Genomic DNA, 13,277 nt, shown 5'->3' on the forward strand with positions numbered 1-13,277 from the left:
GAAGTAATGTTGTTTATTTATAGGGTTGAGTAGGACTTACAAAAGGAGTACACTATTCAAAGATGGGAACTTCATTTGCATTTTGAATGACAACAATGCCCCTTTGTAGTGTTTCAATATTTGGTATATCAAATTTGGGAAAAAAGAAAGTTTATGCTTTAAATAGTTTGTTTTCACTTTTTAATAAACTTGTGCATGTATGGGGATTTTATATATAAAAGAAGTTCAAGTTTAGAGACAAAGGAAAAACATAATATTGCAATGATATTGATAATTATCTTTTACAATTTAAACTTCATTCAATAATCGAAAAATATATAAATTAAAACTAGATTATATTACATTCACGATGGAGTGAAAGTAATTATGTTTAAAAGTATGTATTTTTTTTCTAGATTTCATGTAAAAAGATAAAAATATCAGTTGAGACTCGATTACGGGTATACCAACTTGGTCAAAAACTTTAAAAATTTGCTTTGGGAATCATTTAGAGATCGGCTTAGATGATAAAAACCCTTTTTTTAGTATATTTTTTATTGTCAAATTGAATTAAAGAGTCTTATTTTTATAGAAAGATGATGTTTTTGGACTAAAAAGTGGATAAGGCACTTTAAATGAAAATTCGAAATGGGAAAATAGATATACCAATTAAAAGGTTTTCCTCATCTCACATAATTTGTATTAATTATTCACAATATAAATTCAAGAATGATAGCTTCCATGAAATTTCCTAATCCTGAAATAAAGATGGGGTTTGGATTAGGCTTTCCTAATTAGGTAATTAAGATAAAAGGTGAAGGGTTAGCAAGGGAACAAATACAAATACAAAAAAATCAAAAGGGTTTATTGGGATCCCAAATCAATAAACAAATGAGTTATGGTTGGCCTCTGGATTTGGACATGCAATGGCAAGTCACCTTTTGTTGTCCAATTAGGTGGTATCTCCAACTCTTTTAATGACCACTATTAGCCAACTCATGCTATCCTTTTTGGCTTTAGCCAATAACCCCATAGCTTTTAAATTTTTTTACCCATCACAAGTTCCAAGACCAAATTGAGTGAAAATTAAAATTTGGTAAAGAATTTGAAACTGGGGTCGAAATAAAATTTTAAAATTTTGAGGGTTAAAGGTAAAAAGGTTGTTCAAAACTTATATTGAATATTTAACAATTGAAAGGGGTTGAAGTTGATATTATTCCACTTACCTAATGCCCCTATATATTAGTTGGTTTGATTATGTTGTACTGTGCACAAATATCGAAGTGAATAAATATCAAAATTATATATAAATATTGATTTAATTTGTAATTTCATATACGAATTTTAATTTGGTACAATTACATACATAAAACTTTGATTGCAGTTCTAGTGTGTATAAATAAAATTTTGATTTTGATTCAATAGAACACGTTTAAAGAAACAAATACATCTTTTTTATATTGGATAAGTATATTTATTTGTATATGCCATATGTAAACGTAAAACGATATTATATCAATAGTAGTGTCATAAGTTTATGAAAATTGAATCAAATTAACATTTCATATATAAAATTACATAAAACCAAAATTCATATATAATATTATAGATTTGGCAAAAAATCACACATAAATTTGAATATTGTCTTGAATTAGAGTTTATTATTCTATTTCTAATAATAAAATCATGTTATTTTATTTATATTTAATTATAAAATTAAAATTTATTTATCAAAATAACTCGAGTTATACTCAATTTAAGCTTAAATAAAAAAATTTAAATTTATTCAAATTGTAGCTATTTTCGAATTTCAATTTTTTTTTACCATCCATAACCCCCAAAAATAATAATAAAATTACTTCACGACCGAGGAAGTAGTGATCTAGTAAAATACTTCATAAGTAAAACAATAGTTATGTTATGGTCTTTTCCATATTGTGTGAAGCAATAATAATAAATAAGAAAATTAAAGGAACCCGTGATGGCCTGATGATTAGGGTGTTTACAGTTCTAGATATGGCTTAGATTCGAATTGCACTAGTTACGTTACTGTTAGAACTTTACCCTCATTTTGAAATTCACCAAAAAAGAAATAATTAATGAGGGATATGCGCCAATTGATAGTTATAGAGAAAATGCTAATGTCTAACTCAAACTCGAGCCATTGAAGTTTTATATGCGTAGATTATGAGTCATTTTCAATGTTGGTGTTTTCTAAATTTTTAAATTTTTGTTTTAATCAATATGCTATTTTCATTTATCACTTAAAAAAAGCTGATTAATTGGTTTAATGATTATCGTTTTGCGTCAAGATTGAAATTTCAAATTCTGAAAAGTATGCAGAGCTAAAAATTATCAAATTGGAGAACATGAACTAAATCTATAATTTTACACATAGTACAAGACTAGTAGCAGAATTTAATAAAATAAATTTGACCGCTACCATTTTGATCAAATACGACTACAATTGATCAATTTAAAAAAAGTACAGAAACTAAAATGACCAAATTAAATGTATAGAGGTAAAAATATCATAAAATACCCTTATAGTAGGAGTAATATTAGATTTTATCTCCTCTACTGAAAAAAGGATAAATTAGCTCCTATACGTTAAATCAAAGAGGAAATTATTTTTTTTGTTAAAAATTTTATCAATGTTTACTGTTAAAAATTAATGTAGTTGACGAAATAACTAGACAGTGAAATATGATGTGTCATGTGCCATGTGTACTTCATGCTGATGTACATAAATTAATTTTCAATCGTAGGAATTGATAAGATATAATTTGAATGTTATTACAATTGCATAATAGATTATGAGTTGAATTTAACCAAAACAATTGAAAGAGGTTAGAGAAAGAGGAAATGGGTAGGGGGAGACAAAACACAAAGGGAGATTTTTGGTGGCAAAGAGAAGGGCACATGGGGGTGCCAACGAAACCACTTTTTTTCGTGTCACCACCCCCATAAAAGTACCATTTTTAAGGACCACCTTGTTTCCATCCAAACACGTGTTTTAGTTTCAGTTTCAGATGTAGACAGTTGTCTACCTGCTCACCAATCACCTTCCTTTCCTTTACATTTCCTCCCACTGTTAAAATCCCCCCAGAGCCAGCCGCCGCCATATTTATCATCATCTTCCTCTCCCCACCTTGGGTCTAAAACCTAATACTCAATACCTTACCACTCATGTAGGATAAGTGGGGTGGAACGTCGAATTTTGAATCTTATCTATTTGAGAGAGTTTTATTTTATGTTGGGATTCACTCCATTTGATTATAGATTCAAGGTCGTTGTTGTTTTGTTTTTTTTATAGAAATGTAATTTACAATATTATGTTCAAAATTTTTAATCGAAAAATTTAATGTAATTATTTGACATCGTAAATTTGATAAGGTCGAAAATATTTTTTTGGGTTGAGATTGAATTATATATTTTTATAAGAGTTAAAATTAAATCAAAATTATATCATCTTTGGAAGGTAAAATTATAATTTTACCATTTATTTACTTAAAATTTTATAAATCTTCAAGCTAAAAACATAATTTTCAATTTCGGAAGGAGTCAAAGCCATTGCTTGCCTCTCCTTTCTTGTAGATATCAATTTTTAATATGATTATCATATTATTTATGTCCGATTTTATGATTTATAAAAATCTTTTAATTTCGTGACTATTTCGTTCAACAATGTCATCTTTAAAATTCATATCAAGATTCCAATAATTATGATTTAATGCACTAAAAACACCCAACGACAAACAATAGCGCTGGTAAAGGAGGAGGAAATTATAAAGCTTATTAACTTTATATTTTTCACAATTTTTATCTCAATTAGGCATGATTTTATCTCAAAGGAATCCATATACATTATGAGTAAATTTGCTTTTTGGCTAATAAGATTTATTATCCACTAGAGTAAATATAGGACACGTAACATGAAAGGATAGGGTTATGCCATAAAAAACCTGTCTCTAAAATGGAGTAAATTGGCTAAGGTTTTTTGCCTTCAAAATGAGTGCTATAATGCAAATCTTTGTCTAAATAGGTATATGTATGTATATTTGTCCAAATAGGGACAAAGATAAAAGTTTGTCAACGTAGGAAGGGTGAATGTAGTAGAAAAAGAAAAGCATCCAGTTCTAATTCACTAGTGGTGGGAAAGAGATAAAAAGCTTATAATATGAAAGGAGAATGCGGAAGACAATAAATTTTATTGTAAAAGTAGAAGTAAAGGGAAATTTTTTACAATGAGAGGATGGTAAATGAAAAGTAAAAAAAAAAAGATTTCTGAAGTATTTTTCGATGTCTTGTTTAGGCTTCCTCTGTCCCTATTTATAAGAGAATTCTTAAACTCTATTTTATTTTCTTTGAATCCCGCACAGTGTTTCTGATAAGGATGATATTAATGATTACTTCCACGTAGTTCTTTTTTTTTGTCTTGTCATATCATTAATGGTTTCTTCCATGATATTATTTTCTTAGGGCTTAATATGATTCCATGTTTTACGAATTCTTGAGAGATAATATTTAAAAGTTTTCTATGTTTATGTATCTGAAAATATTAAAATATCATCTATATAGACTACACAAATTTTTTTATATTTTTATATTTATTGATTTCTTGGTTGCTAATTAAGTGAAAGTTAAAAAAGCCTTTTTGTTTTTAAATCAAGTTGGTGTTTCTTTACTTTTCTTTGTACTTAAGTAGCTTTAGGCTTGTAGAATTTCTAACTAGAATCTAGACACATCAATTAGTTTAAGGGTGGGTTTGGATGGGGGGTTAGGTATGGTGCGTTGCGTTTAGTTTACTTTTTGTTTTACGCTACAGTATTGTTATAGTATCTAATCTCACTACCACCACTATTTTTATACTAACCGCAGGTAAACGTACCGCCCATCTAAACCCACCCTAAGCGGTGGAAAGGTTATGAATGAAATTAGATAATTGTTTTAAGGGGTTAGAGTTGAATTATAGATTATTGAAGGGATTTAAGTGTAATTTTACTATTATATTAAATTGTAATTTCATAAAAAATTATGAGGCTAAATGAAAAATCTACCATTTTGAGGGGACCAAGGTCACTGCCTGCCCTCTTTACCTTCGTCCTTGCTAGAAGTATTGAGTTTGAATCTTGCGGTGAGCTTGAGCAGCTCTTTAGTGAATCACTCTAAGATGTTTTCATTCTATGAGCCTTCCAGGAAAATTTTCCATAAAAAATTTAATTAACCCCTTATTATTTTTGAAAAATCTCTTTAAATTTCACTTAAGTCTCTAAGCTTTTTTGAAATTCTTATTAAAACCTTCAAAACTTTTAAAATTTTAATCAAACTCCACAATTTTTGAAAAATCTCATTAAACCCCTAAAAGTTTTAAAAATTTGAAGTAAACCCTCAAAATTTTTGAAAATTTTAATTAGATCAGCCTATCAAGACTCTCAACAAAACTAGAAGACAAAAACCTTGATCATGGATTTCCTTTACCAAGGTTAACCTTGGATTTCTTAAAGTTCAACCAAGGTGTTAAGAAAAGGGATAAGGATGAATAGAAGGAAGAGAGAGAGTGTGAGTGAGAGATTCTCTAAACATCCATGGCAGCATATGAATAAATAAATAAAATAAAGTTGAAGAAGATGCGCATGGCATATGGGGGGGAAGGGATTCCTTTACCCAATGCTTTTGAGTTGTTGTTTGGGCTAATTAAATAATTAATTCAAAGTGGGTAAACAAAAATTAAATTAATGATTTGCCATGTTTATCCCGACATGTAGAGCTCTTGTTTCCCAACCTTCCAACTTCAAGTATATGCTCAACAGCTATTTGGTGATTAGATTTTGCTGGCTAATCAAAGTTTCCCCCCATAATTAAGGAGATTTTTAACACAAATGTTTATCAAACAAAGCAAAATCTTAAGAAATAGTGGTCCACTCCTCATTAACTTCATAAGAATATTCTTAAATCATATGTATATACAATTTCTTTTTGAAAATTAATTTCTCCCATTACTTTGCTGTAATACAGCTATAAAAACAGCATATTCTCTTTGTTCTCCAATAGATGTTAGAATGTGCAAAAGTGTAGCAAACAATACCATATGGAACACCCCAAGTTTTAGGGTTCATTGCACAGTATTGTATCAACCACGTACTTGCATTAGTTTAGGTGTCAAATATTAATTCGGATTTAACGTGGGACTTATTTTGAATATGTAGATCAAATTGTATCAAAACATACCTAAATCGTGGTTTTGATTTTAAACTGGTCTCTGAACTTCAAAATGTTCTTCTGTTAACCTAGTTGTGAAATGTCAATTCGTAATTGATACGGAACATTCATGAGGATCAAATTGTAAACATGGTGTAACTATAGTGGACGACTTTAATCTGGCGTGTTAAAGAAATCATGCAATTTCAATAAATTTTTAAGAGAATTATTTCTGTTCTTTTAACATGTCATATCCAAGTTATCTATACAGCAAATACATATATGGGAAAAGTTAGGAATTTGGCATTGGGGTGGCCAAAATAAAGTTATAAAATTGTTACACCCTTACTCCAGCTTGGACATGTACAAGGAAACATAGCAAGCCCCTATGGATGGCCCTACACCTTGGATTGCCGGTGAAGTGGCACTACTAGACAAGGGACCTCTCTTACATATAGCCTAATGCCTGAGATAGAGAGGGACCATCAAGGCCAAGTATTCCACCCGATAACCTAAGCATTCTTTAGCCTTCTCCTCCTCCTTAACTCCTTCCTTCAGCTCTCCACCTGAACCAGCCTCTAAACACCCACCACTTTCTCCTGATTCCCTATATCAACAAAAATTTTGCGAACTCAAGACTAAAAATATTGTTTTAAAAGGAACTAAATTGAACTATTAGTAATTACGATAACTAAAATTATTATTCCATTTAACCAATGACGAAGGCCTTTCTGCCCTCCATGACTATACCTCAATACAAACATGTTTACAAATTAAACATGCTTTATGTGATATTTAACCCAAAATTTAATGTCTACACCATTAAATAAGTTGATAGAAAAACTTTATTTGATATTCATACTTTATATATTTTTATATAGTTGTACACATTTCCTCTCTAGGTTTTTCATTTAGTCATATGAAAATGACACAAAGCCTATGATGACAAAATGCACTTAGGTTAATGAACATTGGGAACATCTTTTTTGTTTTTTCAACCTGTCAACCAATCGTAATTTCACGTGATAACAGAGATGCTAGCAATTGGACCCAACTTTTTTTGTTCACCTCAAGAAAGTCTGAAAAAACCCCATATTCGTGCTTGCATTTCATCACATAAAGTTGGCCCTTACCCAATCCTCTAGCATATAGCGACAATAAAAAATAAAAAAGCTGCAATATGATAGTTAAAGTCTGTGTCTCCACATTAATTTGAGTGCTTATCAAATATCAATGTCCTTTTCCAATCAGTTTCCATTGTTCTCTCTTTCTCTCAATCTCAAAGTCAATTTTGTCTGTGTTTTATAGGCCAATTGCCACAGTCCATGTTTCCCTCCCTTTTGTCTTTTACACCATGCTTTAGTCGGAGGGGAAGAGGGATTCTTTCACCATTTTTCTTATGGTCTAATTCTGGTTTTAGTCCCTCTATGATTTCAAGTAATTCACTTCTCTACTTTATTAGTAAATTCAATAGTTACTTTTGTTAAAAGTGATGACCTTTGATTTTCTTTTACTATTATTCAATGACATGGTCAAAGCTACATAAAAATAGCTAATTAGACCTTGGCATTATTGGCAAAAGCTGAGGTCTTAAGATCTCGACTCTCACATTACGTAAATCATATTTGGGTTGTCTTCAAATTTATTCTGACTTAAATCTCATCACATGTGGTCCTTTCCGAAGCTATAATCCAATTGTGCTTTGTAATGCTTAATTCTAATTATAGTTTTTTCAGATATGTATTGCTTGTAATTATACATATACATGTACACTTCAAAAAAAAAAACCAACAGAAATCTAGTGAATCATGTTTAACCAATGATAAATTTACACGAGAGTTGAATCGTTAAAGTTATTCTTTGAAAAAAAAATGCATATCATTAGTATAATCATACTAATAACATCATGAAAATAGCAAGACCAAATTATGTCAGTATATTTCAAATTTCAACATAATAGAAGGAATCAAACCATACTTAGATCAAGTGAAATAAAAAAATTTGATGGATTTCTACATTTTCTTTCTTTGAAATTCAATCGTTCCATAAATGAAAGAAAATAAAAATTTTATAAATAAATTTATACCCTTCAGTTCAGTACTATATCAACCCTTATTATTAGAATTTATTCTCCGAATTGAATAATTAACTCAACAAATTAATTAACCTGTCCACATATAATTTGCACAAGTGGAACTCGAATCTATAAGGTAAGTCTCAACACTTAATTAGTCTTTTATTGTAATTTTTTTAATCTTTGATACTTTATTTTTGAACAATCACATTATAAGTTCTGATTGTATTTGCTCTTTCTAAAACAATACCTAAAACCACCCATAGCTCCTCCCCAACCCATAAATAGGAGAATAATATGCTTCAACGCACTCGAATCCACATCTTTCTGCACTAGTAATAATGCCCATACCAATCGAGTTAAGACTCAATCGACTTTTAATCTTTGATACTAAATATAATGAAATAATGTTTTCTTTTTCCATTTTTACTTTGATAATTTTTTTTTGGTCTAAAGCACCAATTAAATTAACAATTTAGGACATGGGGGTTTTTCTATTCTTTTCATTTTTTAAACGTAGAATCAACCCTTGAATTACGCCTTAATTTAGGGCATTATCTACATTAGTTATGACTTTAAGTGTAGCATAGGGTAATTAAACTTTTAATCTAATCAAATCCAAATTTTAAAATACTCAAAGCCTTTAATTTATACTAAAATGTTAATCACCTGTGTCACGTGAGAACCCAAAAAAAATTAAAAAAAGGTAAAAAGTAATTAATAAATTAATTAAGACCTAACCCATATCTTACCTATTAGTGTAAAAGATGCCAAGTCAAATACTTAAAATGAAAGATAGTTACCTACTTCATCTTAGGTGAACATTATTCAATTTCATTAACACAATTTTCATAAGTTAATTTTTTATGGAAAGCTTGTCACTTTCATTTTCATTTTGAGTACAAATCAACACACATAAATACAAATTAAGGTAGGATTATATTCTCTATACTTTAAATCTAGGTAAAAATTAGATTTTTCGTTGCTCTGATTATATCTGTTTTTTTTAACGCAATGCCTAGAACTACTCATAGTCTCTCTCCAACCCATAAATAGGAGGATAATGCACTTCAATGCACTCGAACACACGTCCTTTTGTATTGATAATAATGCCCGTACCAATCGAGCCTAGACTCAATCGACAATTATAATCATATTTGTATGCAAAATCTTTTTAAGTCAAGCAATAATATTTTTATTTATAAATAAAAAATTTACCATATCCGTGACATGATCTAATATTCCTTATACAGCTAAGTTTCGTGTCATTGGGTGTGTATTAAATAATGTTTAATGATTCCACAACACTCAGATTAAGTCATTAAACAAACCCCATAATTTATGATTAAAAACCACATGAAAAAATCGTACGAAAAAAGAATAAAATAAAGAAAAAAATGTTTGATGGAGGACAAGTGGATGATTTCAGGCGTATACTTTTTAGTGCCCAAACTTTTACGAAATTCCAAGCTGTCTATTTGCTTCTTTTTATTTCTTCCCATTTCCATTCAAAAGCTTAGCACATGGTAGCCATTATAGTGTTCTTCTTAGGTTTTTGAACTTTGGGTTCTTTTTTTTAGGGTTTTTTTTATTGGGAGTTTTGGTTAACACGTGTATGGTAAGGGTTTTAGGATTTTGGGGGGATAGGTACGGATTCTCGCTAGGTGCAACAAAAGGGTTGGCCTTAGATTGGACTTCAAAGTTCAAATTGTCATATGATCCGAAGACAATGGTGTGTGTGTGACCCCCTTCTTGTGTTCTTTTAGAATATGTGCATCTCTTTAAGTGGTCCATTGCTATTGCCTTGCCACCTTGCTTCTTCCGTTTTTCTTTAGAATTATGGTATTTTTCATTTTCATTTTATGGTTTATAATTCTTTTTTTGAAGTTCACGGTTGTTCATTTGAATAATATTATTTTTAAAATTTAAACCCGAATCCTCTTATTAAGAGTGTAATGTGCTTTGCTATTACTTTCAACACACGTTGATTCCTTTTTTATACACTAAACTCTTACTTATTCAATCATCAAGTTTATACAGTTAACTTTCTATATAACAGTCCATTTGTTTGCTAAAATTTTGGATATTATAGAGAGATGGTTGTTATACACTTGTAACAACAGCACCTGAAACATTTGTTTCTTAGAATATGTGTATCTCTTAGTGATCCATTGCTATGGCATTGCCATCTTGCTTCTTCTTTTCTTTGGAATCAGGGTATTTTTCATATTTATTTTACAATTTATGAAAATAAATTTTTTCGACATGCAAGATCTTCCATTTCAATAATGTTATCTTCAAAATTCATACTTGAATTCTCTTATTAAAAGTGTAATGTACCTTATTGTTGATCTCAACACTTTCTGATTCACCCAACTTTTCATTTATCTTTCATATGATATTTAAGGCTTCCAATTTTAAGGTGTTTGATTTGATTGAAATTTTAGCAACATTATCATCAAATTTGTACATGTACCTAACTATTTTGAGATAATTTACAAAAGGGGTTATAAAATTACAGTTTGAAATTTAAATAAATGTTTAATTGAATTTTTAATGTATAAATATCGTATCAAACAAGTCCTTTTTATTTGTTTAGTTGTCAATTTAGGTACTAAAATTTAACTTGTATTTGAATTTAAGCGTATTTGAAACATATTTGTACGTATTGCATAGACAACTTTTTATCTAATGTGTTTATATTTTAAATACTGATAAATTCTAACTTTGCCTTAGATTTTTTTTTCTATTATGATTGTCAAAAGATGTCAAATAAACATGCGATAACAAAATGCAATATGAATTAGTTATTTTTTAATACGTTAGATCTAATCTGCCTATATGATAAATATGCATGTATATAAAATTTGGTCTATGTGTTTACGGTATGCTACTCAACATCAAATTTTGATAATACATTTAACGTCTAAGCTAACAATTAGGTCGATGAATCTAATTATTCTTTGATCCGAGTTGAGGAACCCCTAACACAAGATGCAAAATACAAAAAGGAGTACTCAATCCACAAGATACTTTAGGCTTTTGGGATATGGGTCATATGATGCATTCAGGTTTTTCTATTTGATTGTATTGAAAGGTTTAATGGATTGAGGTTTGTTGATACGCAATATCAACTAAAGTCAAGATGGAGAGGGGAATGGTGAGGAACAAATTTTTACTTACGAAAAACACAATTTGCGGTATTTTGCAATACAATGCTTGACTCATGTATTACACTATCGGACAATAAAATTTATTCAGTAAAGTTTCAAGTTAAAACCCATATGGTAAGCTTCAAGGTGGGGGACAAATTGTTGTGCAATTATAATAAAATATATAATAACCCGACCTGATTATTCGACCCGAAATACTCGTGATTTAGGTAATCCCAAAGACTCTATTTGTCTGGGCGAGGACACCATTCCTCTCTCCATCTTGACCTCCGTTGATATTGCGTATCAACAAGGTTTCTTTATTGAATCAGATTATTTCAAGACAAACATATTATTTCTAACAGAAAGGGACCAACTTCAAGAAAATGATTCGAAGTTTTTGCAGTGTGAAATGATGAACATGATACTAGTAATACTCAATTAAAATGTTTTAATATCTATAGTGGTTAACCTAAATCATCTCAAATAAAAAGAAAAATAATAAGCACCTTCTGGAAAGAGTCTCCAATAGAAGACATGTATAGGTTGTGTGTGTATGATTATTTGGTTGGTACAAAGTATCGGATATGTTTTTGCTTAATCGAGAGATTAGTGTTTTTACCATGTGCAAAAATAGTAGGGTGTGGAAACTTGTTGATTCCTTTTAGGACAAGTGATTTAAACTTTAATTACTCGTTTAAGAGAAAAGAAAATAGTCATTATGTGTCGGTATTATTTTCAAAGCTTGAATTATAACGTAAATTATATTAATATTATTTTCAAATTTATTATAGCTTAAATCTTTCATCTAAATATATGTTTAGTCGATTGAATCTTAACTTTTGTTGTCAATTTAGGAGGACGTGGGTTCGAGTGCGCTGAAGCGCATTATCCTCCTATTTATGAGTTGGGATAGTTCTAGGCATTATGTCAAAAAGAGTAGATATGATCAGAAACTATAATAAAACTATTCAATATATATATTGCTTTAACTTGGAAACATTCGGGGCGTAGATAAGGGCCAGCGATAGTGGTGCCTTAGGCCCCAAGACAGTGTAATGATATATTTGCATTTTGGTCTCAAAAAATTTATAATTTATTTTACATTCGGATAAAACTTTTTGAGAAAAATCTATAACTAATCGTATTCAAATATTGAAATAATCTAATTAAAAAAGAACATTGAATTAACCAATAACATAATAAAAATAAAAATTAAATTCATTTTAAATTTAGATTTAAATATAGTAGTATCTCAGTCGATTGAGTCTTAGTTCAATTGACATAGACATTGTTATCGATTCAGGAAGACATAAGTTCTAATACATTGAAGCGCATTAAGTAGTACATAAAGCATTTGATTTTAGAGTTGTTTTAATGGTCCATTGTTATTTGGGCATTATGCCATGCCACTTTATGCCTTTGAAATTGAAGCCCACATTTTTGGTTCATATAGGCTTTAAATTATGGATTTTAAACCATCATCTAATGGGATAATGGGCCATTGTCTTAAAATTATGGCCCACCACTCAAATTCTAAAATCATAAGGTTTTTTTTTAATCGTTAGATCCGAGCTATCTGTGCAAGAGTTATATATACATGTTTAAAATTTAATCGCATATTTTAAACATACTTTTTATCTCATACTTGAGTTAACATTTAGCACCTAAATTTATAACTAGAAAAATGAGGAATTAAAAACGGACACGAACCATGAAGTTTGAACATTTTTAGAATATAAGTTAAAACTTTTATCTTTTGTTTATTATAATTAGATGTAAAAATAATTTTTTATATTTAATTTTTTTTAAAAGTTATTTTTCAAAAATACTATACAAAAGCTATTGATTGTTTCACTTACCCAAAAAAA

This window comes from Gossypium hirsutum, chromosome D03 (genome assembly GCF_007990345.1).
Source record: "Gossypium hirsutum isolate 1008001.06 chromosome D03, Gossypium_hirsutum_v2.1, whole genome shotgun sequence".
NCBI classification, from domain to species: Eukaryota; Viridiplantae; Streptophyta; class Magnoliopsida; order Malvales; family Malvaceae; genus Gossypium; species Gossypium hirsutum.